Source organism: Taudactylus pleione, unplaced genomic scaffold (genome assembly GCF_031769625.1).
Source record: "Taudactylus pleione unplaced genomic scaffold, aTauple2 ptg000032l, whole genome shotgun sequence".
NCBI classification, from domain to species: Eukaryota; Metazoa; Chordata; class Amphibia; order Anura; family Myobatrachidae; genus Taudactylus; species Taudactylus pleione.
The window spans coordinates 12,763,365-12,780,610 of NW_028284434.1; positions in this window are offsets into that span (position 1 = coordinate 12,763,365).

Genomic DNA, 17,246 nt, shown 5'->3' on the forward strand with positions numbered 1-17,246 from the left:
TCAGGAGCACTGGGATTTGTAGTACCAGTTATGCAGGTTTGCAGGGATGTGGAGCAATATCAGCTACTTGGGAACACTGGGATTTGCTGTACCAGTTATGCAAAATTGCTGGGATAAGCAGTACCAGCTATTCAGGAGCACTGGGATTTTGCAGTACAAGTTATGCAGGAACACTGGGATTTCCATTACCAGTTATGAAGGATTGCTGGTTACAGCCAGGAATTGCTGGATGTAACAATAGCACTGGAGTCTATAGGCAGATCATTTGCTGGAGAGATTCCTAGAGCAGGATACAGCAGATCTGAAGACAACAAAGCACTGGCAATTAGGAAGTGCAGTTGGACTTCCTCTATACCCCTGAACCTCCGGTGATTGGCTGTTCTCTTTCCTCCAGCCTCCTGTCTCTCAACATTGGAGTACTGTGATCATGTGAGTGAGGATTAAGATGGTGGAGCCCAGGTCCGGCTCCATGTGGGACGCCGATCACTGTGGCCACTAAGAGAAGAGATGACAGCGGGAGCCAGTGGAGATGTGCTGGGATGCACTCAGAGAATGGGAGAGGTGAATGAGCACCCAGCAGGGAAGTGTAGCATGCACTAATTTTGTGACAGGCCGCTGAGACACTTCCAGCTCATTGGGAGTGGGTCTGCTCTATTGAATTGTTCCCTGGGAATTGCTCCCTCATGGGAGGTGGTGTCAGAATACATCAGGGAGAATCTTGAGCATAAGTTCATCAGATCGTACAAATTTCCAGCAGCAACTGGCCCATTCTGTGTTAAGAAAAAAGATGGAGGTCAGAGACCATTCATTGATTATCGGGGCCTGAACGCCATTACCTTTAAGGACCAGTTCCCCATTCTTCTGAATTCAGAGCTCTTCGATTGAATAAAAGGGGCAAAGATTTTTTTGACTAAAATAGACTTTTTCAGGGCCTATAATGTAATCAGGATCTGATCTGGAGACGAGTAGAGGACGGCCTTCAACACTCATCTTATGAGTACTTAGGGCCTGATTCACTACGGATCGCAACTGTGCTTACTCATGCAATCAGTCGATTGTTGCCTTCTGCACATGCATATGCTTGTAGTGCACATGTGCGAACAGTTGTGAAACAGGCCCATAGTCATGCCATTTGAATTAAGCAATGCTCCTGGTTTTCTCCAAAACTACATGAATCATCTTCCAAGACCTGTTATATAAGTACGTGGTGGTATATCTTAGGGATGAGCGGGTTTGGTCTCAGAGATCTGAACCTACCCAAACTATGGGGATCCGAGGTAGATCCGAGTGGGCTCGAGTGTTCCCACCTGACTCGGATCTGAAAACGAGGCAAAATGTCATCATCCCACTGTCAGATTCTCGCGGGTTTTAGATTCTATAAAGGTCCCGTGATCGCCGCCATTTTTTCATTCCAGCTGTGAAGAGGGAGGAGGAGAGATCTGTGATCTGTGCTGTTGCTCTTGCTGTTGCATGCTGATGCTGTGCATAGGGGCTGGCTACTGTTGTCCATATAGGGGCTGGCTGTCCTTCAGGGGTGCTCTTCACCCACCCCCAGTGTGAAAAAAATAAAAAATATTTTTTTTGTCATCAATGCAATCACTTGTCATCAGTGCAGGGGTGCTGTGCTGCTCTCTGTTAAGGGGCTGCTGCCTCTTTCAGGGGTTCACCCCAGTGTTAAAAAAATCATAAATTTTTTTGTGTGCATGTTAGCCACACCTGTCATCGGCGTAGGTGTGCAGGGATGCTGTGCTGCTGTCTGTTAAGGGTCTGGTGCCTCTTTCAGGAGTTCACCTCAGTGTTCCAAAAAAAATGTTTTAGTGTGTGGTTGTGTGCTTATTGAGTATGGAGGACAGTCACATGACCGGAGAGCAGGTTCCCCATACCAGTCTTGTAGCTGCCAGCAGCAGTCATGATGACAATGCAAGGCCATCAACAACATCTATGAAGGCCGATGAACCAGGGCTTAAGTCAGGCCAAAAAGTTAGGCTAAAAAAAACAACTTTTACCATGTTAAAGCAAAAAAAATTGAAACTAAGTCAGCTTTAGAGAAACAAAAAATTGGCAATATGCCATTCACTACACAAAGTGGCAAGGAAATGATAAGGCATTGGCCTATATTTATGATGACTGATGGTCCTAATGATAATTTAAGCCCCTCTGGTTGTAAGAGAGGTACACAAAAGATGTAAATTATTAAGACGAGAAAGACACAGGAACCAACTGTGTGTTCAGAAAAATCACAAACCCCTGAGGAGAGTCCAAGTGTTTCCACGGTTGCCATGTGTGAGCCTGATCTTTCTAATACTGCACTTGAAGAGGATCCTCCTTCCTTGCTTACTTTAGCCAGCCAGCTCGCTGCAGCCTTTGGCTTATATTGGTGAAAAATAGTGAAATCAATATTGTGAGCTGTGAGGTGGTTCAAAATGCCTAGAAATGCCTGAGAATTATTTTTATTAAGGTTAATAATACTGTAGGAACAATACAGGCCCAAACTATGTGGTTTTAGCTGTTTATATAATTTTTTGGAAAAAATACAGATCAAAAAACAAAACACCAAGGAAAAAAATCCACAACCAGATTCAGATCCAAAACCAGAGGAGATCCAGATCCAAAACCAAAACACGGGGGTCGGTGCACATTTCTAGTATATCTGGACGGCATCTTGATATTTTCTGAAGGAGTCAGCCATTGTCAACAACTATGTGAAGTATTGTAAAATACTCGGAACTAATCAGCTCTTCTGCAAGCTAGAGAAAGGAGCTGACATTCCTGGGTTACTACATATTATCCTCTTGCCTTTGGAAGGATCCAGATAAACTCGCTGTCATTGTCAACTGGCCTTGTCCGTTTGGGTTAAAAGCAATACAACATTTCCTGGGTTTCGGCAACTTCTATCGTCAGTTCATCAGGCAATACTCGTCTATTGCAGCTCCCATCACTGCTTATACCAAGAAGGTAAAAGACACTCAAGTGTGGCCTCCTGAGGCAAAAGAGGCTTTTCATCCTTCTAAAACAGTATTTTTTGTCAGCACCCATTCTAAGACAACCTTATTGTGACCAACCATTTTCCTGGAGGTGGACGCTTCCATGGTTGGAGTTTGGGCAGTCCTTTTGCAGACAGATGAAGAGGGCAAGTGGTATTACTGTGGGTCCTTTTACTGTAAATTCTCTGCTCCAGAAAAGAACTAAGCCATTGTGGATATCTAACTATTTGCCATCAAGTGGGCCCTTCTGGAATGGTTATAATTGTTGGAGGGTGCAAAATTTCCAGTGAAAACCAGATCACAAAAACCTGACATATCTCAAAACAGCTCACTGTGTACCATCAGTCTAGGTGGTCATTATTATTTGATCAGTACAATCTGACGAATCTCTACTGTCCAGGTAACAAAAACACTATAGCCAATGTTTTGTCCTGAGCATTCAGTTCTGCTGAGGTAGAAGAGGAATTGGATGACAAGCCCATTCTGAACCCTGCTTGTATTTTAGCAAACACCATCAAGGTCAAGATTCTGCCAGGGGCAACATTCATATCAGTTGAACTCTGACCTAAATTACTTCAGAGGGCACATTCATCACACTTCACTGGTCATGCAGGTGTGAGAAGAAATACACCCGTGCTATAGCTATCCTGTATAGCAGGATAGTGTTGAAGACTCCTTAGTGGTGGACACTCTTAATATATATTTTAAAACTTAAACTTTAATTGATTTATGCACTTAAAATTATGCATACAAATATTTAGTGCGTTTTACTCACACACAAGGACATACACTAATAATAACAAAAATCTAACTCTGATGAGTCCTTCCCTATAGAGACCTATATGTATACAGAGAGAAATATAGGTGAAAATGTAAATAAATATAAATATTAACACATATAATTCTTGATATGTTTATCATCAGGATATCTGAAATTCACATATTGATTCAATTACTTAATTGAACAAATCTTATCCCATAGCTCCGGCATCAGAAAGGTATACATTGTAGAATAATCTAGTTTCACAAATATATTGCAAGATACACTGAAGAATGTAAAAATGCAAAATGCTAAATTTGTGTGTCATTCTGTATAATACTAAATTAATTTAGTATTAAAAAGGTGTTGTTAATATCTACTTACACTATTGTTATGCATGGTAAAACCAAAAATACTGTATATGTAGAACAACTACATTAAGTAACAAATACTGAAATGAATGAAATGATGGGGCATGTTTATTTTTTATTTCAATTTTCACCTATATTTCTCTCTATAGGTCTCTACAGGGAAGGAGTCATTAGAGTTAGATTTTCGTTATTATTAGTGTATGTCCTTGTGTGTGAGTAAAACGCACTAAATGTTTGTATGTATCATTTTAAGTGCATAAATCAATTAAAGGTTAAGTTTAAAAAATATATAGAGAGTTAAGAGTGCCAATACTAAGGAGTCTTCTACACTATCCTGCTATACAGGATAGCTACAGCATGAGTGTGTTTCAGTTATTATTACTCCTAGGGTGCACCACCAATCCTTTAGCATTAGGGATTCTAAACCCATTTATTAATATATACAGTATGTTGGTCTTTCACGAACACATTCTGAATATTTGTATATCTGTTGTGTTCTTTATCCAGTGCGGAGTGACCCCTTTTCTATCTTGTTAAAGGTGTGGGAAGAACTCTGGAACTAATTCTCAGGAACTATTGGTGGCTATCTGTGCATGGTAATGTCAAACACTTTGTGGCAGCCTGTACTACCTGCACTCAACACAAGTTTCTACCTCATTCTCCCTTAGGGTTTTTAAACCCACTATCGGTGCCTGATCACCTGTGTTTGCATTTATAAATGGACTTTGTCACTGATCTACCATCCTGTCAAGGCTTCAGTACCATATTGGTGGTGGTGGACAGATTCCCAAGGTTGCTCATCTTGTTCCATTAAAAGGCTTACCCTCAGCTCCAAAACTAGCTGATATGTTCATACGGGATCGGTATGTATCACTGCCGGCCGCATGGCCGGTGTTTAAAATCCGAGAGCACATGCCCGGCAGGGGTGAAGATCCTGACTGCTGCTAAAGGTAGGTACCAATCTTTTCCCCCCTAACCCTAACCCACCCTTAGGGGTGCCTAACCCTAACCTTCCCCCCCAGTGCCTAACCCTAATCCTCCCTCTAAGTGCCTAAAGCTAACCCCCCCTTCCCCACTGCCTAAGTCTCCCGTGGGGTGCCTAACCCTATCCTCCCCCTGGGGGTGCCTAACCCCCCCTCTCCTAGCCTAACCCTTACCCTCCCAGGGGGTACCTAACCCTAACCTCCCCCTGGGGGTGCCTAACTCTACCCCCCCTTCCCTTAGCCTAAACCTAACCCTCCCAGGGGGTGCATAACCCTAAGTCCCCCCCAAGAGCCCTAAACCTAACAATCCCCCCGCAGCTGTCCGCATCCGGCACCTGGCTTACCTTTGATCAGTAAGCTGGGTGTCAGGCTCCTGGCGTAGGTAAAATGACAGGCATCTGGATTTCGATGCCTGTCATTTGTACCTTGCCGGGATTAGACAGTCAGGAAGCCAGCGGTCGGGATTGTGTCCGTCGGCTTCCTGACTGCTTCCTGTTCATACAGGAAATCAGATAATATCAGGGTCAGAAACAAAGCCAAGGTCACATTGGTTCCCCAAGGACACTGTCTCAGACTGTGGGGCACAATTTACCTATAAATTCTTTAGGTCATTATGTAAGTGCTTTGGGGTTAACCTAAGCTTCTCACCACCCTCAGTGTAATGGTTAGATGGAACAAGTAAACCAGGACCTGGAGAAGTTTATTCGGATGCTTGTGTATGCCAATCAGGATGATTGGATCTCTCTGTTGCCATGGGCCTAATTTGCCCAAAATAATCTGTTTCATGAGACATTGGGCCATTCTCCACTTTATATTCAGTACGGCCTGCATCCTGTTCTTCCGAAGTTACCAGGCCTTGGGTCAGTGTCACTCCCAGCCATCTGTGGTACAGTGAACCAGTTCTTCAAGATTTGGAAGGAGCTTCCTCAGGGTATAAATGGTTTGTGGATAAGAGGAGGAGGAGGGGTCCTTTGCTGAGGCCTGGTGACAAAGTGTAGTTGTCAATTAAACACTTGCATTAAAAAATCCTACTATGACGTTCCCAGCCAGATTCATGGGTCCCTTTCAGATTCTCCAGGTGATCAATCCAGGTGATCAATCCATTGGCATTCAGTATAAAATTTCCTGGCACTCTCAGAATACCTAATGTATTTCATGTCTCTCTCCTCCAACCTCTAGTGCTTAGTCGATTTTCAACACCTTGCAACACTCCCTCTGTAATGCCTGTAGACCATCAGGAGAAATACGTAGTGAAGCAGATCTTGGACTCCAGGGTTTCTTGAGGTTCTGTTCAGTTCCTGAAGGATTAGAAGGGGTATGGACCTGGGGAGCGCTGCTGGGTCATGGCTTCAGATTTTCATGCACCTCAGCTCCTCCAGAAGTTTGACTGAATGTTTCCAAACAAACCTTTTGTGGGGTGTTCAGTGCTCACCCCTAGCAGGTGGGGAATCCCTGGCACCCTCTGCTGGGATCCGCACTCCTGACTCCCTACTTCAGTGGCATCAGTGTCAAGTGTCAAACTTGTGTTTGTTTGTAAACCCGGTGTCTGATATTCATCTGTATTGTTGTCTGGAGATGTGTAACGAAAGCTGGCAAGCCTAAGGAGACCTCCTGGCATGAAATACAGAATACTTCCCTGACCAGGAATCGAACCCAAGTCTCAGCGGAGAGATGCCAGGGACATTGGTGTTGAAGACAAGTGAGAATATGCAATCAGTGGAGAGTGGCAGTAGATTGACCAGGATGATACTGGGTTAATACTGTAGAAATGTAAAATAACACTCTTCTTACTGTCAACCAGAATGCTTGGAGTGGTAGATCTTGGCAACGTATTCATCAGGCTGGAACTGGGTAGTTGCTGTAGTCCAGGATCCAGGAGCACTTAGATGGTAGCAGGACCAGATGCAGACCAAACACCGGAATGGTTAGTAGGTGACAATACCAGGAATGGCATCAGATGGAGCAGGAACCAGGAACACTCCCCATGCAGGAAGAATGGCATGTACAGGCGAGTTGTAGGCTCGGATAACAGGAGCAGATGAAGGTATTCTCCTTCCAACTAGTGGGATAGCTGCTTCAGGCATAGACAGAACCGAATGCTGACCGGACACCAGATAGTGGATGCTGATACCAGGAGCGGCATCAATGGTGCAGGAACCAGGAACACTCACCATGCAATGAGAATGGTATACACAGGTGAGTTGCAGGTTTGGATAGCTGGAACAGTTTGAGATTTTCTGTGCAGCCAGTGGAATAGCTGCCTCAGGTGTAGATCACTTGCAGGAATCCATATAGCAGAAGGAAGCAAAACTGCACAAAGTGGATACACGTAAGCAACAGGAGCTCAGTATAGATCACTCAGTAGGAACTGAGGTTAGACATTGTACTGGCAATTAGGTAGAGTCAGCAGCTGGGATATATAACCCTGGGTTACCTGGGATAGGCTGAGCAGAGACAGGTGGTATGGTGAGCCTCAGACTATCACTTGATTGGCTGTTGCAGACAGGTAAACGGGACTTGTCACTGCAGTACTCTGTTACAGGCTTAGATCTTGCTTGAGGCCTAGCAGGCCAATAAACACTGAAGCCTGTGCATCTGGGATGTGACAGAGAATGCTGGAAGAATCAGTAAATGAACTGGTGACAGGGGAAACAGATCCGGGTTGTGACAACAGGCGGCGGCGGCTCCCTTAGGGATGCATGCGCTGTTTTGTGTAAAATTTAAAGGGACAGACTTGCCAGTCAGGGGTGCAAGTTCTGTGGCTCCTCCTATATGAGGGCTGAATGAAAAGAAATGAGAATGCCTCTGTGTTTCTGTCCCATCGGTAGAAGTGGCAACACTATGCTGGTTATTGTGAAGCTCATACATCGATGTGTCTGAACCTTTGGTTGGACTGCGGTAGTCTTCTTTGTTTGGTCACAGTGACTGGAAGATCTTCGTAGTTTCACCATAGCGGATGAGGAAGACGTATCTATGAGATTACGTCAGAGATGTGTGATTGATTTTTGTTTTAATACTTAGAAAAAGCGTAAACTCATGAAATATTACGGCAAACATACGGTGGAGAAACAAATAGCCGTGCTGCATAATTTTGGTGTTGGAAGCACTTCAAAGATGATAATACTGTACGCGAATGACACATTCTGAGAGACCAGCTACTGCAGTTACAGATGTCAGCCTTGCCAAAGCTGTGGAGATGTTGCAAATGACAGAAGTTCTGAGGGCCGCAGCCATCGTGTCGGATGCAGTTAGCACCACCAAACTTCCTTGTGGGGTTCCCTGGTTAATATCGCTGGCATATTAAAGTCCACACCTCAGTACTGTGTCTCACCAATTCCAAAGTATGGGCTAGCATCCACTACCTATAAATGAGTTGTGACAGGCACTAGAGGGAGGATTTGTGGTATTAATTAGGGATAGGGGAAAAATACTCACCCAAACACTGGGGGATTGGTGGTCTGATATGGAAGTGACAGTCACATGACCACTAGGACCCAGGAGACACCTATGGGGCAGCTGCAGCCATTGAGAGCAGGTAAGTAACCTCAGGGCCACAAGAGATGATATGTCAACATTCTAACAGGTCGACATTTCACCACTGTCTACATGATGAATGTTGACACGGATAAAGTCAACATTATGACCAAGTTGACATTCTCATGTCGATATAATAATAGTCTTATTATACCCATTCTGGACAATTATTGCAGTAAATATATTCAGCTATTAATAAGGGAGGAAAATTTTATGAACCCTTTATTTTTGTATCAGGAAAATGTGTTGCTGCCATAAATAATAATTGAGAATTTATATTTTTATACTCATTAAATAATTGGTTGTATAAAACTGCTATAAGTGTAAAATTATTATGTGCAACTGTTAACAAGGGAAAATTCATGCACAATTTATTTTGCATCATTTGAAATGTTTCTCTGCCATGAGAAATGATTGGGAAGTTTTGCCCTCACTCATAAGTATATTATGTTGCAATAAACTCTCATACATGCACATATTGAGAACAAGAATTATTTTATTATTTGGGAATCATATACCAGTGCTTCTCAAACTTTTTGAATCACTATACACTATAGTATCTGCATTTTTCTCATGGCTCCCCTAGGCCAAATGTTTTTCATTAAGAAATTCAGCAATAATTATTAAATTAAGTAAACTGTGCTTAACTGTTAGGTTCATTTACTGTATGTGGTGGTTGACAAGGTTGCACTTCTCTTTGGCCATGTATTTTATGATTGGCAGTCACCAACCCGTGGCATTCCTGCAAGTGCATTCAGTTTGGGATCCACTGGTCCATACTCATTATAAAACTGGTTTTATAAAACTGCTATAAGTGTGAAATTATTATGTGCAACTTTTAAAAATTAATGCACAATTAATTTTGCATCATTCAAAATGTATCTCTGTCATGATAATTGATTGGGAACATTTGCCCTCACTCATAAATAAAATATGTTGCAATAAATTATTAGATATATGTAAGTAATGATTTACTTAATTACCTAATCTGAATATCTGCTCTCTAAAGTGGGACCCTCCCTTTTTGTTGCTCAATACAGTGGTATTACTTTCAAGGGATGTACTGTACATCTTTGTAAGTTCTGTTGTTTTCAAATTTACTGTCTATTTTTCCAATACCTGTTCTGGTCTGAAGTGGGACCCTCACTATGCATAGCTATACAAAGTGGAATGAAACCTTGGTGGGCTTGGTCACATTACAGCCTGTGGTATTGCTTCCCCTTGGCTACCATCATATGAATTTGATTCACCAATCATTGCAGAGGGTGGATTGAACATTGGGTTAAAAAGGAAAAAAATTTGACTGATTGCGAGGGTCAAAAATAATTTGTGGCACCGCTCACTTTTTCAAAATTGGATAATATCTTAGCAGCGCCTAAAGATTTTGTATTTATGCCAAGTAGGTATGCCGGCAGAATACCACCAAAAAGTGCTCTGGCAGCGCTTTGTTTTGTACTGTATGTTGCTAAGTAGCAGAATACAATAGTTTTGACTCGTTATACATGCCCTGATTACCATATAGTGTCATATAGTAAGTGAACTCAACATAGCTGTATCATCTAACATGCAGTAGTAGGCTATCTGCTGCCCTCTGCCTGCAGCTCTCAGCTTGCTGCAAACAAATACATGTCTTATTTGTCATAATGTCTCGACTCTCATCTGTGATCATCGACAAGAGGATATTTTCTGGGTGAGCCCATAAAGCATTCTTGCAGAGTACAGGATCAATGACATTTCTTAGTGAGACAGGGTTGTTGCATGTATTTGTTCACAACAAGCTGAGAGCTGTAGGCAGAGGGCAACAGATATCCTACTACTGCATTTTAGATGTTACGGCTATGTTGAGTGCACTTACTACAGTATATGACACTATACGGTGAACAGGGCACGTATTACGAGTCAAATCTATTGTATTCTGCTACTTAGCAACAAACAGTCCGAAAATAGTGCTGCCAGATCGCTTTGCGGTGGTGTTCTGTGGGCATGCCTATAGGGCGTAAATACGAAATCTTTAGGCACGGATTGGCCGACTAAGATATTATCCGATTTAATAAAACTAACCGGCAATCATCTTCTGGAGTGGTCCCACAACATTTTTTGACCCTCGCAATCGATGCAGAAACGTTTGGTTTTCTACCCACCCTAGTGGGCATATGATTAATGTTAATTTAATTTGTCCACTCCAAGAATTGGTAAATATAATGCAGGCCAAGGGAAGGCAACACCACAGGTTGTGATCTGATCAAGACCCCCTAGGTGAAACACATATCATCCTCCAATCTAGGTGCCGCCAGCTCTGATGGCACACGGTGACTGACATAAAACCTCATATTGGAAATATCTTGACTTCACCAGGTACTGTATTGCTTTGGTCTATCCAAGTACTCTCTCATCAGTAACCACACTACATGTCCTGCAATATGTCCTGACACCAGAACATGTAAGTTGCATGCATACTGACAGCAGAAGCACTCATCTTACTTTTTTCCATAACAGCAGCCTCCCGTTGCCCTCTCATCTAATGTCCTTTGTGCAAACATGACAATGAGAAAGAAGGAGAAAGTAGAAGCCAGACAACTTAGGCATACTGGACTATTACTACATCTCACACATACATACTGGACAATTAGGGATGTATCCAAAAGGTTGAGAATGACAAAATCGACATTCAGAATGTTAACACCACAAAGTCAACAGTTATCATGTTGACATGGGTAAAATGCCAACAGATGTATCAACATTCTTTGAAATGAAATGAAATGTTGACATTGTCAGAATGTTAACATTAGGGTTAGGCTACAGATGCTGGGGTCCAAGCCAGTGGTAGGCAGCAGGCAGGGAATCCCCGGTGCCTGCTGCTGGTATCCTCACTCCCGGGTCCCTCCTTCAGTGGCATCAGTGTACAGGTGACCATAGCTCCCTTAGGGATGTGCTCTGTAAAATTTAAAGGGACAGACACACTAGTCAGGTATCACATTCATGCAAGTTCTGTGGCTCCTCCCTATATATAGGAGACTCTGATCACTGAACAGTGCCAGAGTATAGGCTCCCAACCTTATTCTAGCGCTCTTAAACCCATTAATTCTTACCTCTCGTTCCTGACCTTTGGCTTATCCATAATCTGATGTCATCTCCTCCCGGGTAATGCGCTTGGTATTCCGGTTCTGACCTTGGCTTCATTCCTAACCCTGATACTGTCTGATTCCTGGTACAGTCTTGTCTGTTTGATTCTGACCTGACTTGTTGACTTCGTTTGTTTGCCTTCAACGTACATCACTGTAATCCACAGTACACCAGCACCTGTACTAGGGAACCAAGTTCGAGGGCCATGACCTGCATGTCAGATGCAGCTTAGTTCAAACCTCTTTGCAGGGGTCCCTGGAGAATACTGCAGGCACGTTAGACTGTGTGTCTGGGTCTTTCCAATCCAAAACTATGGGCTAGCATCCACTACCTATCTGTGAGTTGCAGAAGAATACTCTGGCCAAAAAACATGGATGTTGCTGGTAATACCTTGCCATGGGAATTGCTGGAAAATCTTACTAGAGTTGAGAAGCAAAAATGTGATCAGGCCTAGATCATGCAGTGACTACAGACAGAGGGCCCAATTTCCTATGATCGCTATTGTGATCGCAGCTGCGATTACCCATGCAGTTCAACTGCAATAATATGCTAATCCATTGTGATTGATTTGCCGCCACAGCCCTACATAAGGATGCCCACTTTACCTTACACACATCCGTAATGTTTAGTAAGACTGCAAAACCATCAGTACATCGAGTACCATCACAGCCTCACACACACTTGCACAAGTTCAGGTCTTACACAGAAATTGCTAACTTCATTGCACCCTATGAGTCCTCAAGCTGCGTACGGCATCCCAGTGGCTAATTTATGCATGCCCCTGCAACATTGTTGAAATGCACTGACACTCCTGCGTTTTGTAGACCACCCCCCATCACCACCCACAAGCAACACTTCTTGTCCAGCACTTTGCAATGGACCTATGTAGTCACTGTGATTGCAGTCCCAATTGCAGTGGCCAGTTCGCGCACGTGCACTGCGATGCAGAAAGCAACAATCGGCCAATCGCGTGCACAATAGTAACTGTGATCCTTGCTGAATCAGGCCCACTGATGCAGCAAGTAGATTCCAATTAGTCAACGCTGGTACAGCTACTACCATCTCCTGTTGTATCAGTTTCAGCTACCAGAACTTCAGCACCACTACGGATTCCAAATCCTTTGATATTTGACGGGCATCCCAAAGGTTGTCAGGTATTCGCGAATCAATGTTTTCCAGGACTTCATAAGTCACCATGCAAGTTGGTGCTCTCCATAAGGAGTTAATCTTGTTATATATTCTTCAGCCAAGTGTCTGATTATCCTGGGTCTTCCGTGGCTCCGTAAGCACACTCCCACTTTAGATTGGAGTGAACCTCAAATCCTGGCATGGGAATCCCAGTGTCATCAGACCTGCTTGCCATCTATCAAACCTCCACATTATGTCATCAGGAGTTCGGTCATCTCCCCAGAGGATCCTCTTCCAGCTCCTTACCAGTCGTTCTGAATGTACTCAGTAAAAAGGCAGTGTCAGGCTTGGATCTTTTGGTGGATTTGGACTTGAGATTGCCATGGGAGTGGGATGTGAAAGGCTGGGCTGGATGTTAGGTTGCTTGAGGTAGCTTTTCTTCATGCAGGAGAATGGCAAAACTATGGATAGTGCTAGGATTGCTGGACTTCCAAGCCGATCAGCTATTGTGGGGTTGCTGGGATGTGGAGCAGTACCAGCTAATCAGGAACACTGGGATTTGCAGTACCAGGTATACAGGGTTGGTGGGTTGCAGTGCAGTACCAGCTATTCAGGAACACTGGGATTTGAAGTACCGGTTATGCAGGATTACTGAGATATGGAGCAATACCAGCTATTCGGAAACACTGGGATTTGCAGTACCAGTTATGCATGATTGCTGGAATGCGGAGCAGTATCAGCTCTTCGGGAACACTGGGATTTGCAGTACCAGTTATGCAGGATTGCTGGGATGTGGAACAGTACCAGCTATTCGGAAACACTGGGCTTTAAAGTACCAGTTATGCAGAATTGCTGGAATGCGGAGTAGTACCAGCTCTTCGGGAACACTGGGATTTGCAGTACCAGTTATGCAGGATTGCAGGGATGCAGAGCTATACCAGCTATTCGGGAACACTGGGATTTGCAGTACCAGTTAAGCAGGATTGCTGGGACAAGCAGTACCAGCTATTCTGGGGCACTAAAATTTGCAGTACCAGTTATGCAGGAACACTGGGATTTGTTTTACCAGTTATGCAGAGTTGCTTGGATAAGCAGTACCAGCTATTCAGGAGCACTGGGATTTTTCAGTACCAGTTATGCAAGAACACAGGGATTTGCATTATCAGTTATGCAGGATTGCTGGTTTGAGCCAGGAGGTAACAATAGCACTGGAGTCTATAGGCAGATCACTTGCTGGAGAGATTCCTAGATCAGGATACAGCAGGTCTGAAGACAACAAAACACTGGCAATCAGGAAGTGCAGTTGGATTTCCTATATACCATTGGGTCTCTGGTAAATGGCCATTCCCTTTCCTCCAGCCTCTTCTCTCTCACCATTGGAGTACTGTGATCATGTGAGTCAGGACTAAGATGGCGGCGCCCAGGTCTGGCTCCATGTGGGATGCCGATCACTGCGGCCACTGAGAGAAGAGATGACCCGCGGACAGTGGGAGCCAGAGGAGATGTGCTGGGGCCCACTCACAGAATGGGAGAGGTGAGTGAGAGCCCATCAGGGAAGTGCAGCATGCACCTATTTTGTGACAGGCCGCTGAAACACTTCCAGCTCATCGGGAGTGGCACTGCTATATTGACTTGTTGCCTGGGAAAATGCTCCCTTGTGGAAGAGTGTTTATGACCGCCCCAGGTCTGCTGCACAAAGATTTGGATCATAATTATACGTATCGCCTACACACACCTGTGCAAAGAGTGGCCAGTCCATTGCTTTGTAACATAGACAGAAAAAAACCTGTTCTAACTGCCTTCCTAGCAAACTAATATACTTGATGTACATTAAATTCAAGAAATTCCCTATTTGATACATGTAAACATACAGACACCTATGAACTCCTTGCTATGATATATATATATATATATATATATATATTTGGTGAAAACCACTTTTAATCATTATCAATATTTGGGCTTGCAGTTGATTGCTAGCTGCAGTGACAAGGCTCCCCCTTGTGGCAATAAATGGACAACCATTAATCTTCTAACATAGTTATATTCAAAATAAACTTCCCTTAGTTTACCCTTTAGTAATTTCAGTATATATGTATATAGGAAGATTAGACATTTATATTACATGTCCAATGTATTATATATATCCCAGCGTTCAGGGCTCACACAATACATATAGTCCAAGGATGGAACCACATATTAATATTGAGTTTAGTATCATATTGTGCAGATTTGTGTTAGCAGTAATCCGATGGTTACGAATAGATTGTCACATATTGTGGCAAACAGATATTGGCAATGTCAGATTTTTGTTTAATAATAGCATATAATGAAGATTGAGCTGAGCTAGTTTTTGGAGGGAACCCCAGAGGAGAGTTCCTGTAACAGCATCCTGAAGCCTAGGCACCACCCACTGTTTGAGAAAGCCAATGACTCCCCAGCGAACTGGAGACGTCCCACCCTTGGACCAATGGAAAGAAACACAAATTGCCATTATACACACCCTTTAATCTAACTGTATAAAATAAGGCTCTCTTGATCCAGAGAGCAGTAGCTGAAATTCTACCAGTCATCTGGTGACGACTGCACTCTCTGGATCCAGGGACACGCATGCGAACATATGTATACTGGTTTGTAAACTCTGACCTCTGTTATTGTATTGTACCACTGTATAACTTGTTCAATAATAATATTATATATTATTTCAATACAATATTTACTTTTGTGTGTTGGACCACAGAAACTGTGTGTGTGTGTTCTCTTGCTTTCACATAAGGTTAATATACTGTGATATATTTAACACTGTAATTCACATTGTATTTTTGAAATAAGATAGCAACTGTAATGCATACTGTTAGTGTTACAGTATAGGAAGGTATTGCGTATGCATTACACGTTGCATACACTGTTCCTCCTCATTTGCATATCATCATACGCCAGGTGCGTCCACATAGTGTCAACAGCCATAGGGAGATTTAAATGGGATTTCACAGGGGGTTAGGCACCACTAACGGGGGGTTAGTGTTGGTTACTAAGGGTGGACAGTTATGTTTAGGCACCAAGGAGGAAGGGTTAGGTTTAGGCACTAATGGGAAGGGTTAGGGTGCGGGGTGGAGTGGGGAGGGTTAGGGTGCAAGAAGTGAGGTTTAGGGGGAGAAGGAGGGAGGGTTAGTATACTTATCTGACCAATGTCAGGATACCGAGCATCGGGATGCCACTGTTGGTATTTTGGAGCTCATTCAGAGTTGCTCGCTAGATGCGATCGCTCGCACCCAGCATATGCAAATTTGGCTAAGTGACAGCATGGCAGGTGCTCAATCAGAAAGGCATTCGCCTGCCCACTTTGTGTTGGCGAGCGATAACTTTGTGTCTATAGACACCCATTAGTGTATGTAGAGACACCCACTAGCGCACATCATCTCCAGGAAGTGTATTAAAAAAATGGTACATCTAGGACCATTGGAAGGGCTCGCAGCACTTGTGGTTGCCCTACCATACTGCAAGCCTTGTGAGGACATCAGTGTAAAAACAGGCAGGTGATGTGTACTATGACGCTGGCTGTTGGATGCCTCTGAAATGGCATTGCTACACTCAGGCATGCTTGCATTTGCACCTCCACCCATTATTAGTGTCCTTCCCCTGTTACCACCCACAAACGGCCTCTCATGTCACTCATTACACTGGGCTGTCTTTCTGATCTCTCTGAGTTGTTCATGCACGCGCAGAATGAAGGGTGTGCATGCCACGGTCGCTTAACATTGGCCGCGAATGAGCGAGCGGCCACTTGGAAATGGGTCTGAATGAGCTCCTTTGACAGTAGGCATCCCAACTGCTGGTATTCTATACCCAACCCACACTGGGATTTTGCAGTACCAGTTATGCAGGAACACTGGGATTTGCATTACCTGTTATGCAGGATTGCTGGTTTGAGCCAAGAATTTCTGGAGGTAACAATAGCACTGGAAACTATAGGCAGATCACTTGCTGGAGAGATTCCTAGATCAGGATACAGCTGGTCTGAAGACAACAAAACACTCACAATCAGGAAGTGGGTCCCAGTAATTGGCCATTCCCTTTCTTACAGCTTCCTGTCTCTCACCATTGGAATACTGTGATCATGTGAGTCAGGACTAAGATGGTGGCGCCCAGGTCGGCTCTATGTGGGATGCTGATGACAGAGGCCACTGAGAGAAGAAATGACCCATGGACAGTGTGAGTCAGTGGAGATGTGCTGGGGCACACTCTCAGAATGGGAGGGGTGAGTGAGCACCTGGTGGGGAAGTGCAGCATTCACCCATTTTGTGACAGGCCACAAAGACACTCCCAGCTAATCAGGAGTAGGACTGCTCTGTTGCCTGGGAAA